General features: G+C 42.6%; 1 protein-coding gene and 1 long non-coding RNA gene across 13 annotated transcripts in view; one reads left to right on the top strand and one right to left on the bottom strand.

Moving 5' to 3' along the window:
• Positions 1–13,393, bottom strand: part of ZNF827 (zinc finger protein 827) — a 174,789-nt gene that overhangs the window by 20,597 nt on the left and 140,799 nt on the right. The window lies entirely within an intron of this gene.
• Positions 2,229–2,950, top strand: LOC109498952. The gene is made up of 2 exons (XR_002155998.2): positions 2,229–2,452; positions 2,543–2,950. It is a non-coding gene; the product is annotated as an uncharacterized LOC109498952 (long non-coding RNA).

The following is a 13,393-nucleotide window of genomic DNA, read 5'->3' as shown; positions in this document are numbered from 1 at the left end:
AGGCTCAGTGACGACAACTGCACACTATTTGCTGTGGTCTGATGTTTGTGTCACGCCCTCCCCCCATTCATATGTTGGGATCCTAGAGCCCAAGGTGATGGTATTGGGAGGTACCACCCCCAGGAGCTGACTGGGTCATGAGGGTGGAGCCTCAGGAATGGGATTAGTGCTCTTATAAAAGAGACCCCAGAGAACTCTCTTGCCTGTTTCGCCTTGTGAAGACACAGCGAGAAGTGGGCAGTCCGGGCCCTTACTCGACCATGCTGGCCCCTGGTTTCAGACGTCTGGACTGCGGAAGCGTGAACAGTACATTTCTGTCGTTATTATAAGCTAGCCTGCCTGAGGGATTTTGTTACAGCAGCCCAAATGGACTCAGACACTACTCCACATAAAATTCCCTAAGGCAGTAATGTACCACTAGCGTTTCCCCAAAGGTCTCATCCTATTAGGAAAAATGGTGAGATCGCCGGTTATCTGCACATACTTCACAGTCATGACTGAGATGTGTGGACACTAATACATCCTCTGGTCCTCTTAAAAAAAAAAAAAAGGTTTCACTTTCCCATCATCATCCATAGGAGTACGTCTGATTTTTTTCATCCACGTTTCTTCTCCCTGAACTGTAAATGGTTTGTACAAGCATTATTTCTACAGTAATAAAAGGAGCCAGGTGACAGAATACTAAAGAGCGAAGGGGACGAGTCAACAAGAATGCTTTTCTTAGGCCTCACTCTGAAGAACAAGACAATTTACGTAGTTGGTGTCTTGTCCACTACCTCAGTAAATTATCGTGAACCTTTTTAAAGCATTGCTTTTTAAAGTACTACTTTATAGAACTGGATACCAAGTGGTGAGAATTAAATGGCGGAGAGAACTTTTTTGTAAGATCAGTGCAGATGAAACTGCTCAGAACACCGGACAGAGAGACATCAGAAGAAAGGACTTTATTTCACGCAATTTGGTTAAAACTGCTTCCCGAGTATGGGCTTCCACCTGTATTTGGGTGAGTCAGCAGGATGGGTTTTTGTTTGAGTGCAGATCTGTCAGATAGTGGAATCTAAGGAAAAGAAGAAACAAACACGTGTGTGTCCGGGGGAGGGGGAGGGGATGAGGTGGAATCACAGTCACGTTTGCTCTGAGGCACCTGCCAGCAATCCCAACACTGATAAGGCACATTTATTGATTTATCTGTGTTTGCTAAAACACAACTTTTGGGGCCTCAGGGAGAACAGCTAGTCTTATTAAAGCAGGGAGGTGCGACTAAAACCCTCTGGGGGGAGGGGGTGGTATTGTGGGGGGGAGGGAAGGTGAAAAGGGAGGTGCTGGCCACTGAGCTGTTGAGGACACCAAAACCACTCTCAGATGACTGTCCTTGAGCCCAAGCAGTGGGCATTTCAGCCACACGGCGATGAGAGGGTATTTCAGTAGCTCCTTTTAAGTATGTAATCAAAATGGTGCTTCGAAGGAGGGCAATGGTAATAATTATAAGAAGAGGTCAAGAGGGTACAGGGTCTTCGAATACCTTCACAACAAGAATGAATTAATTGGGTCACATACCAAACAAGGAGATACAATTAAAACTAAAGAAGTCTCTTAATGAGTCTTTTAAGTATTAGTCACACACTCGAGAAGCTGAGCATCATATGAAGTCCAATTTCCTCCACTGGCCTTAGAAAACTATTAAAACTATGAATACTTGCTTCAGCCAAGCAGGAAAAAAAAGCCCCACAGTCGCGGTGAAGCAGCCAGAGCCATCAGAAGCCGTCCATCTCTGGTACCCTAGGCCTTGACTAGGGATCACCTGCTTTCCCTGCTCGCTTGCTGTCTGCATTTATTTTATTTTATTTTTATTTTTATTTTTTTTTTCCAACGTTTATTTATTTTTGGGACAGAGAGAGACAGAGCATGAACGGGGGAGGGGCAGAGAGAGAGGGAGACACAGAATCGGAAACAGGCTCCAGGCTCTGAGCCATCAGCCCAGAGCCCGACGCGGGGCTCGAACTCACGGACTGCGAGATCGTGACCTGGCTGAAGTCGGAGGCTTAACTGACTGCGCCACCCAGGCGCCCCTGCATTTAGTTCATTTTAAGATGTTAGTTGAAAGACAACTTCCCCACAGTGTTGTTGTTGTTTTTTAATATTTATTTTATTTTTGAGAGAGAGAGGGAGACAGAGCACGAGTGGAAGAGGGGCAGAGAGACAGGGAGACACAGAATCCGAAGCGGGCTCCAGGCTCCGAGCTGTCAGCGCAGAGCCCGATGCGGGGTCTGAACTCAAGAACTGCGCGATCACAACTTCAGCCGAAGTCGGACGCATAACGGACCGAGCCACCCAGGCGCCCCACTGCTGTCTGCATTTACAGCGGCCACCCATTTTCATTTCACAGGCAGGAACAAGGCAACCACAGGCCCTTTGCAGCTGGCCGTGAACACAACTTGCAAATCACAGCTGGGTGAAGCTGGGGAGTGGAGGGCAGTGCGAAGGGGAGCATTGTTTTGACACAAGAAGCACTAAGCTAATGGGCCTGCTCCTCTCTTCACAGAACTGCCATGGAGCCGAAAGGGAGCTCAGCGGACGCTGCGTTCTTCCACGTGTCCTGTGCATGGCGCCATTCAAATGCCACCCGAGAAAATGCAGAATCTTTTTTGATTCCTCCCTCCTTCCCTCTCTTTCGGCGCATCCAGTCGGTCACCAAAAACTGTCCATCTACTTCTAGACTGAGATCTGAATGTGATGGGCACCTAGCCTCTCTGAAGCACGACTGGCCCCCATTGCCACTGACAGTTATCAACTGCAGCCGCAGGCTCTTGAGGGGAATGCCTTATCAGAGCAGCACCTTCTGTCTGTTCTCGATGATCGACCATTACCAAAAATATTTTAAAATCATTCAATTTATTTAATAAATATTTTATAAAAGAAATATACATAAAGAAATATTTATAAAACCTGATATACAGGCCTGTCCTAGCCTCTATGAATTAGCAACAGTGACTGTAACCCTACATTAGGGAAAACACTGTGAAGGCGGTGGGCAAGCGTTGCGATTCATAGACTCAGACACCGTGCTTTCTCGCTGTCGTGGGGCCCGAATGAATTGGGCTGTCCTTGTGGTCACAGGCCACAGGTTTATTTTTTATTTTAATTTTTTTAAATGTTTATTTATTTTTGAGACAGAGAAAGACAGAGCACGAACAGGGGAGCGTCAGAGAGTGGGAGACACCGAATGTGAAGCAGGCTCCAGGCTCCAAGCTGTCAGCACAGAGCCCGATGCAGGGCTCGAACCCACCAAGCCTGAGATCATGACCTGAGCTGAAGTCGGATGCTTAACGGACTGAGCCACCCAGGCGCCCCCACAGGCTACAGGTTTAACAAAAAGATTTCATGTTCCAATTTGTGTGTGTGCGTGGACAACACCGTGGAAGCTAAGTTTGATATATATTTTATGAAAAATGTTTCTATTATTTGATTTGTTTAAAAAAAAAAAAAACTTTGGAAACAAACCAACAAAGATCTCAAAGATCTTTCTGGGACCGCACTGCCTGAACGGAGTTATCATCTCTCACCGGGATTGTTGCAAAGCCTCCCGAACAGCCTCTCTATTCCACTCGTCCCCCGTCACTGGTTCCAAAATGGTCTTTTGGAGGCACAGATCTGATCCGTCTTGTCCTGGACTGCAATGGCCCCTCCAGGCCAGACTCCTTCGTGTGCCTTCTGAAGAGCTTCACAACCCTTGCAATCCTTCTCCAACCACCTTTCACCTTCAGCTCCCCATGTCACCCCCAACCACCCAAACATTCGGCAGAGCGAGCTACGTGCCCTTTTGGAAAACTAACCAGTCCCTTTTAAGTCGTCAGTGCTTTTGAATCAAGTGCACCTGCATCAGAAGCTATTCCCCATCCCAGCCCTTCTTCTGCCCAGCAGTCGGGCTCATTTTCAAGCCCTATCCAGATTTCATCTCCTTGGTAAAGCCTTCCTCAATTCCCCAGGCAGAATTAGTCATTTCCTCTTCTCTGTCCCAAAGCACCTTTATGAATACTTCCATTGCACCACCTTACCTATTATATTATTTGTTTGCATATCTTCTATATTACATATATCTTTTTCATATAAAGCAGCCAGTGAGTCCAATATGCAGCAGCACTCGATAAATGTGTTCCCTGGTCTCCCTTCTCTATGAGAATGTGAGTCACTGAGGGGAAGGGTTTCTACATGATTTACTTCTGTATCTGCAGCATTAGCACTGCCTGACACATAACCGGTGTATATGGTATACACGTGTTGAATATATGAATGACTGAATGAATCTTTTTTTTTTAATGTTTATTTATTTTTGAGACAGAGCACGAACGGGGGAGGGTCAGAGAGAGAGGGAGACACAGAATTTGAGGCAGGCTCCAGGCTCCGAGCTGTCAGCACAGAGCCCGACGCGGGGCTTAAACTCACAGACCGTGAGATCATGACCTGAGCCGAAGTCGGAGGCTCAACCGACTGAGCCACCCAGGCGCCCCTGAATGAGTGTTTTTCTAGAGAGAGCACGTGCGAGAGTGTGGGAGTGCATGCACACACGTAAGTTGGTAAGGGACGGAGAGAGAGAGAGAGAGGAGAGGGAGAGAGAATCTTAAGCAGGCTCTACGCCCAACATGGAGCCAGACATGGGGCTTGATCTCACAAATTGTGACATCATGACCTGAGCTGAAAACAAGTCAGAAGCTTAACCGAGAGAGCCATTCAGGCGCCCCTGAAGAATCTAAGTGAGGTCGGGAATAAACACTATTCTTATTTCATACTGGGAAAGACTGAGGTTTAGAGAGAGCCTTAGTTAATAAGGTTTATGGCCAATTCAGGGTAAAAATAAGGCTACTTGCCTTTTGAATGTGTTTCAGCTCAATCCAAGAACTGTGATTTAAGGATTCTATCAGTGGAAACATCTACGTTTCTGAGCCATACCCCAAAGGTTCTGTATCCTTACTTCCTCCCAGTAACAATAAGCCAGAAGATTATTCTCTTCGAGATAAAGTTTTTGGCAGACATTGTTTATCAGTTAGCTCAAAACTCATTCTCAACTTTCTTTCTCCCCTGCCTATTTCACTACAGAGGCAGCTGGGGCAGCCACGCACAAAAGTTCTAGGCAGTGAGAATGCTTTTGCTTTCCCCATCAAAGAGAAGATATCCTTGGTGTTGGTCCTCTTCTCTTTTTTCTTGGCTTGATCACAGAGGAAATGCCTGGATATGGCAGCCATTTTGTGAATAAGAAGCATGAGGCTAAAAGCCAACTTGCTAAGGATAGAGGAACGGAAACGTGGGAAAAGTCTGGGTCTTTGATGGCATCTTCTAGTACTTGAATGACTGGCAGCAACCGCCCACCTATGGACTTCTTGTTTTGTGAAGAAACTGAGCCTGTTTGTTTCAGCCACTATTAGTTGGGTTTTCTATTACTTATGGCATTCTTTTTTTTTTTAATTTTTAATGTTTATTTATTTTTTAGAGAGAGAGAGAAACGGAGAGCAAGTGGGGGAAGGACAGAGAGAGAGGGAGACACAGAATCTGAAGCAGGCTCCAGGCTCTGAGCTGTCTGCATAGAGCCCGATGTGGGGCTCAATCTCACAGACTGTGAGATCATGACCTGAGCCAAAGTCAGATGTTTAACCGACTAAGCCACCCAGGTGCCCCTACTTATGACATTCTTAACTGAAGTCCCCTCCCATAATTCCTCTTGGTCTTAGTACTTTGAATGTTAGGTTCTGGCCTTTGACGAACTTTGTTCTAAAGCCCCAGCACCCTATGGAGAATTTCATGTTCATTATCAACAGCAACAAGTGTACAGGCAGCTGATCACACATCCACCTTAATTATCTTCTTTTGTTCTGATAAAAAACAAAACTTAAAGTTTCTTTTAGATTAGTAAGGAATTTCCTTTTTAAAAACTTTTTTTTTATTGAAGCGTAACATTTAACAGATAACAGCAACTGCTTTTAAACTGTCCCATAGTCATGAAACAGTTTGGAATGTAGGTTTATTGAACAAATGTTTTGCTCTTCATCTTTATTCCCATGTCCCTTAGCATTTGTTTCATTATTTTAAGTAGCTATGAATAATGATTTTCTTATTTCTTTTATAACAAAATACTCATCTAATCACATCTTTTTTAGCCACAGCCTCAGAGGATTTCATTTCCTACAAAGCAGTTTCTGTCTCTTCATAGTCTTAAGCTCAGATTCCTAGGAAAGCCATTAATTGTTTCCACAAATTCCTGACTACTCAGTATTATCTGATCTGATGCTTTTCTCTCTATTTTCCCACCTGTGGTTTTGGTCCTGAATGTCATTTGGGACTTTCCCTGTTCCTTAAACAGGTTTTTGTTTTATTTATTTATTTATTTATTTATTTTTAAATGCTTTTATTTATTTTTGAGACAGAGAGAGACAGAGCATGAGCAGGGGAGGGGCACAGAGAGAGAGGGAGACACACAATCCGAAGCAGGCTCCAGGCTCTGAGCTGTCAGCACAGAGTCCGATGCGGGGCTCGAACTCACGGACTGGGAGATCATGACCTGAGCTGAAGTTGGACGCTAAACCAATTGAGCCACACAGGCACCCCAGGTTTTTGTTTCATGTGAAGTAAATGTACACAGGAACAAGCACCTTTATCCCCATGGTGCAGCTGGAAAAACAGGAACTGAGTGAAAGGAGAGTCACTACCTTAGCGGTCCCCATACTCTCAGCTCTTCCCTTATGCAGTGAACTGTGGTTCCCTCATTCATAATGAGGAGGCCTAATGGCCAAGAGACAGTATGCCAAACTGTGCCTCTTATAACCTAATGATCCAAGGAGACAGATTTCATTTCATACACGGGCCCTGAGAAGATGAACCCCAGCAAGTGTTTCTCCAAACATTTCCATGAAATAAACCAGCTGGTAGAATCTGGGAGGGAGCTTGACAGACCTGCAGAACACTAAATCCAGTAGAAAACTCAGATTCCTTTGAATCCATCTTTCATTTCCATGAGGAAGAAACCAAGGCTGGATTCCAGGCCCTCTCTCACCCCAGCACCCCCACAACTTGTACAGGGTTGAATACCAGAATCAAGGGTTCCCTGGTAATGAAGGCTCCATCTTGCCCCAAATCGCAGTTCGGGAGGAACCTTAAGGATCCTCTCCTTCAATGTTCTCTTCTTACTTACAAGGAAACTGAGGCCCAGAGAAATGGAGTAATCGCCCTAGGTAACCTGGCTCATGACTCTGGGAGAGCAGAGACTTCAGACCCACGGTCCCACTGAAGCTCCTCCAAGCTTTGTGGGATTAATGCCAAAGTCTACAGCAAACAAGGAAGGGGTTTTTCTTCTCCTGTTCTTTGGCTCTGAGTTTAATATTCTTGGTTACAAGTGGACATGTGCAGATTTAGCAACAATTCACAGACACTAGGATTTCCATCCATTTTTCTTCTTGAAAGTAGCAGCCTAGAGTATTTCCAGCCGCAGAGAAGTTAGAAACTGTAGTACGTCAAGAGTCAGAATAAAGAAGGAACAAGAGGAAGATTAAATAGGAAAATCCTGAAAGTCAATCCTCTCTGAGGTAAACTGGTCGTTACCAAAGAAAATTCCCTTGGACATTTCATTGACATTTGGGGAGTTCTTGGCAAAACACAAAAAAACCCTGCCCCGAAACCCAAAATCAAAAATAGAATAAGCAGAGCAAAGGAAAGGAGTTGAGTTTAATTCTTTTCCATTTTAACACCATTTAACCCCCGACTGGCATTGGTGCATTTGCTGTGTGAGAAATCCCTGCATCTCCTGTCAAAACAATGGTCTCAAAGAACCATCTCTCAACCTGATTTTGGCAAGAGACATGCGGAGAGGGAAGGCTTTATTTGGTTGAAGTTGTAAGCAAAAGATTGGCCAGAATGTGACCTCAACGCATAAATAACTGTCCAGATTGACTAACGCTGCGTGGCTGCTGCATGAGGAAGAGGCTCGGGGCCGCCTGGGTTTTCCATTATGACAGATGGTATTTTGATCATTTCTTTCTTTCATCGTCAAGCCTGGAGCTTCAAGGCCTTTGTCAACTGAAATTCTGAAATCCTGTGCCTTTACGGTCAGTACCGTAGGTACTGGATAGGTTAAAACTCACCAGGTCATTTCCAGGCAGGCCGTGTGATTTTCTGGTTAGATCCCACCCCTACTGGCTCCATTCTTTGGTGTCACGGGCTCTGCAGGCCACTGCTTAGAACAAACTGCTGCCTTCTGAGGGCAGCCTGTGATTTAAGGGGTCAGCTGTGGTTAAAGACTTTTGGGGGCTTGACATTTATGCTCTAGTGTGTAGTTCTTCTATAGTCTTATTTTTTTTCTTTTTTCTTTTTAAGGATCACTTCAACTTAGGGTAACTCAGCAGGTCCTCCCAGATCTATTAGGCTCCCTAGGAACTCCTCTCTGCAAGTCTTGGTGTGACCAAATCCCCTTTAAGGACCACTTCAAACACTCTCCCAAAACACAGGATTTTCTGCTGGTCAAGACGTCAATGCATGAACAGCTAAGAAGCAGAATGTAGTGATAGTTTTAGTCACTCTGTGTCCAATTAAAAACACCAAGTTGAGATACTTAGGCATAAGAGTTCACAGGCTCTATCTTCTGTAGACTCATTTCAAATTTTAATGCTTAACAAACTTAGGAGGGTCCATGCACAGGCCCTGGGAAGATGAAACCCATCAAGTATTTCTCCAAAACTTTCCATGAAATAAACCTAGTTGGTACAATTTCGAGGGAGCTCTACCAAACTCTATTCAACAGAACATTCGGTCAAGTAGAGGACTCAGACTCCTTTGAATCCAACTCTTTCATTTCCATGAGGAAGGAACCAAGGTATAGGTTCCAGGCTTCTCCTATTCCAGGGCACCCCACAACTTGTACAGGGTTGAGTACCAGAATCCAGGTTTCCCTAGTAACAAAGGCTCCATTCTGCCCCAAACCTTAGTTCAGGGAGGAACTTTCAGGAACCTCTCCTTCAATGTTCTCTTATTACATATAAGGAAACTGAGGCTCAAGGTACTTAAGCAATTGCCCACAGTCTCATTCAGGCTCCTTTCAGCCTTAAGAAGTCAATGCAAAGTCTATAAACAAGAATGGTCTGTGAAATTGGTTCTTAGTAAACATCCTGGTATTAACCCAGAAAAATTTGGGTAACATTTTTTGCTTAGTGCTGGGCAACAGTTCGCCCCAACAAAGCCTTACTGGTTGACTTGTAATCTGTTAAACTGGTAAAGAATCATAAATATTTTCTAGGTGTGTGTGTGTGTGTGTGTGTGTGTGTGTGTGTGTGGGTGTGTGTGTATGCGCACGTGTTTTAACGCAGGTCATTTTAAGTCAATAGAAGAAAACTGGACCTTGATCCCTCTGGTAGTAGAAAATGGTTAGGACTTGGTACTCCTAATTCCAGTGAGGCCAATCACACAGATCTTGAGCACTTCAGGGAACTTCTCCAAGCATCCAAACATAGAGTATCACTGTCAGCATCTAGGCCTACTGATGTCTGTCACCTCTAATTTAGCCTTAAAAAAAGGTTTGGATGTTGCTTCTACATTTCCACCCTACTTGTATTTCCAAGACCAGTGGGTCCGCAATAAATGCTTATTGAATAAATGAGACAGTCATATCACCAAGATCGTAGTTGTTGAACTAAGTGGCAACCTCACTCTACATTGCAACATGAAAGCAAACTGACAATATTGATTCAGGAGTCACATCTAAAGGACTTTGGCTGTTATCCTGTCAATTACATAGATCAGTGACCATCTCCCTTCTTAATGATGATAGTAGGACCTAACAGAATGTCCCAACGTTGAGGACATTTATAAATCTTTGTAGGAAAACCATCAGGCCTAGGAGCTATGCCCTTCTTGCGGCTTTGTAACAGGCCTTGCTAACTGCTTATGTAATATCTAACCGAGCTGCAAGTATTTTTTTTAGGGCCATTATGTGCCCAGTTAGAAATATGCCCTTCCCTTCCCAGCCTCCATTGCAGTTAGGGGCTAGTCATGAAACGCTGTTCAGGCAAATGAGATGTAGGTGGGGGTTCCTGAAGACAGAGTCTCTGACATTCCCCCACTCCTGAAAAAATGGCAGTCTGGTAAAAAGGCCATTCACCCTGGGCTCTTCTCTCTTGGATGTCTGAAGATAGAGCAGACCCCTCTCAACCAAGAAGATAAAAGCCATCTGATAAGGGAGGTGGAACAGAGAATTAGAAGGAGGCTGGATTCTCAAACAGGTACACCAGTCCTATCCTGTCTATTTCTGAATTCCTAATTACGTGGAAAAAAGAGACTCCCATTTGGTTGAGTCGCTGTGGCTAAGCTGAACATAACTGTAACAGACAAAGGTTTAAACTGTATAACTAGTTTCACCCCATTTTGGCAATTTATCTCCATTAGGCAAAACAATATCAGAGTTTGTTAAAAGTATATCAAGGAGATAATGCATAATTAAAACAATAGCTTATGTTTATGGAGTATTTACCATTATGTGAGCCACTGTACTATGCAGTTTACACATATTATACTGAACCTTATAACAGCACTATGCATTAGTTACTGATATTACCGCTCCCAGTTTACAAAAAAAGGAGTAGCAGGCTCAGGGAGGTTGAATAGTGAATTCAAGGTCACCCAGCTAGAAAGTGACAGCCCATCCCAAACCCAGGTCTCTCTGACTCCAAAGCCCATATCCTTAACAATTCATTACATTATACCATTCTTTACTGTAAGATCAAAGAAGAAAAATCGAAACATTCTGGTTTATTTTATCAGAGACAAATCTGCTACAGTCTTGATTGGTTCTACTTTAAATTCTCCTGTATTCACCAACCACAAAGAATAAGCGTCTATGGTCCCATTGATGTAACGGGGGCTTTACTGGGGCAACCCAAACGCCTCATTGCTCTTGCCTACTTCCTGTAGGCTTCTTCCTGGCTCTTCGCTGCTGGTGGGCTTCTGTGCGTCAAAACTCTGAGCACCGATTATGTAAACTTTAATTACAAAATTCTTTTCAGGCCAGCTTTCACCTGCCCCAGAATAAGACCCTGTAATGACTGTTCTTCCAACTTTTCCCAAGGGAGGAAAAGAACAGTCATTCAAGTGTGGAGCTACCCCAACTGCACATTAGGTGATGGAAAATCTTTAAATCCAAGAGTCTCCTTCTACGAACTATTATAAAGTATGGGCACATATGAGAATATCTTGGGAAAAACCTTTACCGTCATTTGGGCAAACAGAGTTCCCTCTTTTTTCTCATCTTCAGTGTTGTACTGGGTGGTAAATATATACTTATTGAATAAGGAAAATAGCAGAATACTATAAAATAGGAAAATTCAGACTTCTGAAAACACCTTCTAAGGTATGAAGGTTTTAACGTCCATTTACTCCTAAAATTATATGATGTGCAGCACACCTATAGAGTATTTTAAAAATATTTAGTATGTTTCTTTTAAAATTCAAGTCACAGTCATTTCCAAATGTAATTCAAGTAAGCCTCGAGGGATTGTGCACTTCTCTTCACTAAGATTGGAATCCACTGGTATTCTCAATTATTTTAGTCCTCTTTTCTTATGGACAAGCCTTGATCATATCATGCATTCCTTTAAAGATTTCTAAATTTCCTTAAAGCCCTTATCAGCTCCCAGACACTGCAATATTCTTGTGTGACTGTATCCAGTTTCAAATTTTCAGACTTCTTCTCTCTCTGCTCCTAATCTATTGAGTTCTGTATTAACAGAAAATATAACTCTTCTATTTTGCCTTTCTCTTGACCTTGAGTTTTAGCACATTATAAAATTTATGTTAGTTGATGTCAGCTTTAACATTTTATTTTTATTTTTTTTCAGCTTTAACATTTTAAAGCAACACTGATCACAAATATTTTTCTCCTGGACCCAGAAATACTATCTATTTGATTAAACAGACTCATGTGTGTTTATATGGTGGAGATTTCTGTTTGTTGGTTTATTTAATGATGTTTTTCCCCAGGCAGGGATCACAGACAGGATTGGGAAGTACCTCGTTAGCTAGGAGATATGAGAAAGGATTGCTGGTATTTTCCTACTAAAGTCTGCCACACCTTTTGGGATGAGCACTGGGTGTTGTATGGAAACCCATTTGACAACAAATTTCATATATTGGAAAAAAAAAATAAAAAAATAAAAAAAAATAAAGTCTGCCACAAAGACTGGCAGTACTAATAATCTGTTACCAAGAATGGTAAGTAACACAGTTGGCAAATATTTCATTTTTAAAATAAAAATATCAGGCCATCTCCATAATAATATCATTGTCATTAGTTCAAATATCTATGGCTAAGGTTTACTGAGCCCTTATTTTCTTCCTGGAACTGTGCTAAGGCCGAGTCCTCTACTTGTATTATTTCATTTAATCTTCACAACAATACATTAAGATTGGTCTCATTAGTATCCTCATTTTATAGATGAGAGAAGTCAAAGCTCAGAATGATTAATGAATCGGCCTGTTCTCACGCAGCTCCTTAGAGGCAGAGCCAGGATTTGAACCCAGGATGCTCAAGCTGGGAGAATGTGTACTCACTCAATGGCTTTCCTTACACCGCATGTAACCCTCTAGGTGTGTCCACGGAGTGTCACTCCTTTTTGTGAAGGATCTTTCATCTCTGTGTCAAAGTAGAAAAAGGCTGTGCTGGCTGCTGGCTTTGAGATTTTCATAGGCTGATGACCTTGATTCGGACTGGGTCCTAAGGAGGCCACGGTCATGTGTTAATTTTTCTCTTTCCTAGGTGGCAAGTGTCACCTCATTCTGTGGTCTCAAATGAAAATACAATCTTATCAGCCGCCTTGAACATAAACGTCCCTGTTGAATACGGTGTGGAAGGTTTAACATAAATTTAATCCTACTCCAAACAGGTATCCTTCAGACAAGGAGTCTGAAGAACTGAATTTGTATATGAAAGTTAGGGCATAACCATTATCAATACAAATACATGGAAAATCTAAGTCACTTCTATTTAATCATTTCAGGATTGAGAGAATAAAAAATGGATTTTTGGCTCACAAACCAGAAATATGAATATCTAATAGCTTAAAAATACATTAAGAAACAGGGAATACTCAATGACACAATTCCAAAGTAGTTGAGCAAAAGGAGAAATCTAAAAAAAAAAAAGTATCTTCCTTCCTTTTCAGTTTGAAAACTGAAGAGGAAATCAAATAAATTAAATAAAAGAAATCAATGCAATATTTTCATTACAAATCAAACTATTAAAGATCAAATAATAGATTTGGAAACAGGGAATACTCAATGACACAATTCCAAAGTAGTTGAGCAAAAGGAGAAATCTAAAAAAAAAAGTATCTTCCTTCCATTTCAGTTTGAAAACTGAAGAGGA

The sequence above is a fragment of the Felis catus genome, chromosome B1, assembly GCF_018350175.1.
Source record: "Felis catus isolate Fca126 chromosome B1, F.catus_Fca126_mat1.0, whole genome shotgun sequence".
In the NCBI taxonomy this organism is placed as follows: domain Eukaryota; kingdom Metazoa; phylum Chordata; class Mammalia; order Carnivora; family Felidae; genus Felis; species Felis catus.
This window is presented reverse-complemented; position numbering and strand designations above follow the sequence as displayed.